This window comes from Cibotium barometz, chromosome 24, assembly GCF_041138505.1.
Source record: "Cibotium barometz isolate CiBa-2024 chromosome 24, ASM4113850v1, whole genome shotgun sequence".
Classification (NCBI taxonomy): domain Eukaryota; kingdom Viridiplantae; phylum Streptophyta; class Polypodiopsida; order Cyatheales; family Cibotiaceae; genus Cibotium; species Cibotium barometz.
In genome coordinates, this window is record NC_141069.1 from 21963499 (window position 1) to 21969015 (window position 5517).

Here is a 5517-nt window from a genome sequence, read left to right on the forward strand (position 1 = left end):
CATCCACAAAGAAAAAGAGTAAAGCTGTACCACTTTTTGCCTTATATATATATATATATATATATATATATACTTGTGGGGACCCGTTGCTGCTGGAGCAGATAGTGACACGTGGGTGAATGTTGTGGCAAAGGCAAGAATAGTGAGAATAATTGTGTAAAGATATATCTATATTTTCTCACTATATATATATATATATATATATATATATATATATATATATATATACATAACTTGCATTGTTAGTGGTGGTATAGACCCCAAGATTAGGAGTTACATAATTTGCATCACAAGGTCACAAGAAAGCAGATTTGTGAAAAAATTGTGGGGATCAAGGCTTGTTTGGAAGCCTTGATAGTCCAGTGATGAGGCATGTTAAATTGCTCTAGTGATGAGGCATGTTAAATTGCTCCGTTTCCAACTTGTATTGCAAAATTGCACACGTTTGTCGAGAGAATTTAGCACGTGTGAAGCAGAGTAAGTTAGATTAAAAAAAAAACTAGACCACACTTAAATTTGAAAGAGTAGTTCAGATTTCAAAAAGAAGCAAGCAAGGACGCTGCTGTTGGGTTGTCTTTGCTCTTGGCTATGGTACACTTGTGGTGGATGGAGTGAACATGTTACGAAGAAATGTACAATGAATTGTAAGCTAATGAATAGTAACCTTGAAACGTGAGAGGAGGATTTGCATGGGTATTGCATGGGTAAGTACTAAGGTTATGTCTCAATCTTGCTCAAAAAATATTTATTGAGCTCCAAAACCTTTTGAAAGAAGTGTGTAGCAGGTTGGGGACCTTGCTCTCCTTAATCATGTACCCTACCTTGGCACTAATCTGAACTTGAGGTCCCTAATCCTAATCCATGTGGGGTCACACTTAACCAGATTTGTGGCTTCATCACAAGGGCCCTAGGATGAGAATTGTGGCTTAACCAGATGAACCCTAATCCAAGATTAGTTGCTTAATCACATGAGCTTAACCTTGTTTGCATGAGTTGTGGCCTCTGCCCCTGTGATAGATCAGCTGAAACTTGTGTAGAGTTTTGTTGCTTGCTAGGTCAACCCAATTGAGCTATGGTGTTTAGTTGTTGCTCAAATGGCTCAAGCTTTGCTCTTTTGCATGTTGGATTCATGATGTTTTAACATGTTGAAATGCCTTTATTCGGTATATGAGAGATGATGGGATGTAGTAGAACACCAAGCTGAAGCAGTATAGAGGCTGAGCTCTTTCCATCCCAGCTTGAGAACCCCTTCTTCTTCCAAAAGAGAGTACCCTTCACATGGGAACATGTTGAGCAGTAAGGCTGCTTGGGTGGCGGCATTCCCCGCCAACGAGACTTGCTGGAATCCGGCATTGCTCATCATTTCCCTCCAATTATCAAACTTCACTTCACCAGTTCTAGCAGGGCCTCCAACTGCCACTATGTTCTTCATCTCACTTGACAGCAACTGTTGCTCCACAGCATGCCTCTCATCACTGCTCTCGGGATAACTCGCCCCCAACGAGTCAAACAGAGCTGAATAGTAGTGCAGGGCTTCCACAAACCTGTTGAGAAATGAGCCTGCATGGCTCAAATCTTGCTCCACTATTGTCACCACTGTCGGTTTCAGCTCCTGAAAAAGCTTCAATGTCCTGCTATCTGACCCAGTCACATCATATAATGAGTGTTGAAGCCAATGCACAGCTAGAGCATCGCCTTGCCTGACCTTTAGTGTGGCAAGATTGAGGTTTCCTACCCTGTCTGCCACCCCATGGAACTCAAATGGTAAGCATAGAGTATTTGCAAAATCAGACAGCCTCTTACCAGTCGCCTCTAAAGCTTCTAGGGATGTCCCGATACCTGTAATTCGCACACATGGCGGCCCCTCAGGGCGACATGCAAGGATGTGGAACAGTGCAGGCCATTGCAGGCCTTGCATTATGTCACAATCTATGATATGCACACGCTGGTGCCCTTCAAAAGCTTCGAGGATTGCTTGGTTTGCCGTGAAGTGGGAGAATTTGACATAGGGGCAGATGCCATTGAAGACTTGGAATGCGGAGGAGATGCTCTGGTTGCAGAACCTTTGGATGGCAGGTAATGGGGTGCAGATGCCCAAGCAAGAGTTGAGTATTCTTGCGGCCATGCCTTCAGTAAAATAAGCTGCCACCCTTTGAATAGGGTTTCCATATGGTGAAGAAATCTCATTCAACAAGGGGATTAAGGTGTTGGCTACCTCCAGATTGTCGACCGAGACAGCTTCAGCACATTGCAAGAGAAGAGAGAGAAGCTCTAGACCCTCCTCATCCGATGAATTAACGCTTATCTCTGCATTATGGACCACATTGCCCACCTTTGATGACCCATTATCCATGCTTTTGTATGAGTTTGGAGGCAGCTGGCACATAATCTCTTGCTGCTGCTGCTGCTGCAATAGGGCCAAACAAGCAGTTGGCTCATTGAAATCTGCATATTGCCCTGCTTGATGACTGCCAATTAGGGCTTGATCTCCATACACGGGCAATTTGCACATTTGTGCACTGTAATTACCCCTCTCACCAGTCTGATTGTCATGCAAATCTAGAGAGAGGGACAAGCCTGACTCTGGTTCTTTACTGACTTTCCTTGCTCTGTATCCCAAGCTCGTGTCCCTCCTTGCCACCTGATCACGTTTCCGTTTGCCTTCTGGCTTGTAACAGGACTCAAACTCTCTGATCACACAGTCATCACCATCACCATCTAGACTACTGTTCCCACCATTCACAAATTGAAGTCTGTGATGATTGTTCCCATTCATTAACTGAGCCCTCTGACATTGCCCAATCTCTAACGTCTCATCGCTGTCTTCTAGCTTTGCTGCCATGCTGTGGACAGGGCGGCCACCTCCGCGCAGCCTTTTCGAGCCGTTGTCAGGCGTGCTAATTGCAGGCAAACTGGTGCAGTGCGGCAGGTTTTGGAGGGCTGTGTCAAAAAGCTCGCATGGTTTAATGGGACAGAGGCGCGAGTCGAGGAGGTGATCAAGCTGGAGAGAATCAAGGACCTGCTCGACTTGGAGGTTCCATGGAGAAAGCATGTCAGAGAGCAGGCCAAGGACCTCCTGGACAGGCATATTGGGCATGGTTTCAACAAGATCATTCACCATGGAGTATACCCATGTTCCCACTGCAGGATCCTCCATAGCTTTGCTCTCTTTCTGTATGCGGGATGATATATCCAAATGCCAAATCCAACTAGAAGCAAAGCTGCCCTCTATGTATGCAAGACAAATTCCCAAACTGCTATTTTAGCAGAGATTTATTTGCCCTCTGTGTAAGCAAAAGAAAGACCCAAATTGCAAACCTGACAAAAAGCAGGGCTTTGCTTGCTATTGAGCATGTGGGTTACATCCAAATTCTATGAAGACTTGGTTGCACATGCAAAAATACCACGAAAATGAAAGGAGAGAAGTCAAAGATGCTATGAGCCTGCTTTTTTGGTGTATGTGGGATATATCCAAAAATGCAGTGCAAGTTAAAAGGAAAGCTTTAAAGCAGGAGATTGCAAGGAAAGGCCTAGCCTGCGCTATTGTACAAACGGGATTAATTGAGGAGGAAGAGGGGGAGGAGGAGGAGAAGAAGACAGGGTCTGCTTTCTGTTAAACTGGCAGAGATATTCTAGACACGAGAGGTCGCAAGGGTGTTGAAGCCATCAAGGGGGCAACACCTGGTATTCATAGATTTGCACTCAGAGAGGCCAAAGTGGAGCGCAGAAAGAGACAGACAGACAGACAAACACACACACACACACACAGAGGGAAGGCCCGTGCATCGGACTTGCGCTTTATTTCTGGTCTTTCGATGTAGTCCTCCCTTCTATTTGACGATTTTACAGAAAGGCAGGAGGGCCTCTCTCCCCTCTACTCAGTAGTCTATGTGGTGGTGTGTGGGCGTCACTCCACTGAATCCACAGTTCGCTGCACATCCACACACACACAGTGCACGCCCAGCTAGCCAGCCATTCATTGACCCTGAACTCGCGATCTACACACACACACAAACACACAACACACCCCGGCAATATATAATCGACTACACACTGTAGCGCCAGTCCCAATTTTAAAACCCACATAAACCTAATAAACCCAAGGCTGTGTCTCCTGGGTGCCCCTAGAACTTTCTATTGCACCTCAACCCTTTACTTAGGGGTCGGAGGGAGGGGTGAGTTTATTGGAATTCACTCCTTCACGTGCCCCTTAGTACTATGTTGCTTTGAGAGGTTGCAATAGTTTCCACACTTTGTTGGTGCTTGTATGATCGCACCTTTTGAGATCGGATGTGCGACACACATACACACTTCTGTCGTTTGAAGAAAAACCCACCCCTTGAGTACATAAACCCTAAACTCAGTACTATGTTGTTGAGAGGCTGCAATAGTTTACACACCTTTTGGGTGCCCGTATGATTCTTCGTTGCGTTAGCTTCCACCTCATGCATATACACACCTTATAGATGGATGAACACTTGCGATCGAATATGCAACATGTGCCTGTATGATTCTTAGTTGCATAGGATTCCACCTCATGCCAATACACACCTTTTGGATGGATGGCTACTTAAGATCAGATGTGCAACATGTGGTTATGTAGACCAATCAAAGCTTTAAAATGGTCCACTTTGTTGTGTAACGTGCATCATGCCATACTCCCATCTGCCTCCAATGCTTAGCTAGCCTATGTGCACAAAATCAAGGGCATGCATTATGTCTATATCCAACCTCATGGCATCACAATCACGATCATAGCCAATGTTGAAGAGTATGTATATTGCCACATAAGATATGTTGTACATGTGTGTTCACATATATGTTGCGTACTTGTTTTATAGACACACATACACAACATATATACTTGTGTGTGTATGTGTTTTATGTGTGTACTTGTTTTATAGACACACATACACAACATATATAGGTCCATCACACACATGTGTGCGCGTGCGCGTGCACGTGCACGCGCGCGCGCACACACACACACACACACATGTATTCATGCATGCACACATGTGTGAAGGATAGAGGTTGATTTTTGCTTTTGATCATTTGCTCTTAAGGCTCTCCTTGCATCCTAACAATTGCATTAGTTCTTGTTCATGGATGAAAACTTCATTAGGAAAGTGATCAAGAAACTACTTTGTGTGGTGGGAGCTCCCTTAGTTTGCAAATTCAAAGAGAGCTAGTAGTGGTTATGCATTGATGTCTGTAAGTGTCTATGTGTGTGCATGCATGCATGCATCCTTCCATAGAATGAGTCATAATGGAGCAATGTAGTTACTTATCTCAAAACTGTACATAAACCTTACCTGGTTGTGTAGTTAACTAGCTCAAAACCTTAAATAAACCCTAAGTGTGTGTTCTAAGCCACATTCACAAAACCTTACATAACTATGTATTACTTAGCTCAAACCTCACATAGACCCTAAGTGTGTGTTCTAAGCCACATTCATAATGTCTAATAAATGTAAATGTACATGGATAAATTACTTACATAAACCCTAAGTGTGT

General features: G+C 44.1%; 1 pseudogene across 1 annotated transcript; it reads right to left on the reverse strand.

Moving 5' to 3' along the window:
- Positions 1–515: 515 nt before the first annotated feature.
- On the reverse strand, positions 516–4007 carry LOC147625028 (scarecrow-like protein 23 pseudogene; annotated as a pseudogene). Its single transcript, XR_015268905.1, has one exon. The product of XR_015268905.1 is annotated as a scarecrow-like protein 23 pseudogene (transcript).
- Between the last annotated feature and the right edge of the window lie 1510 nt (positions 4008–5517).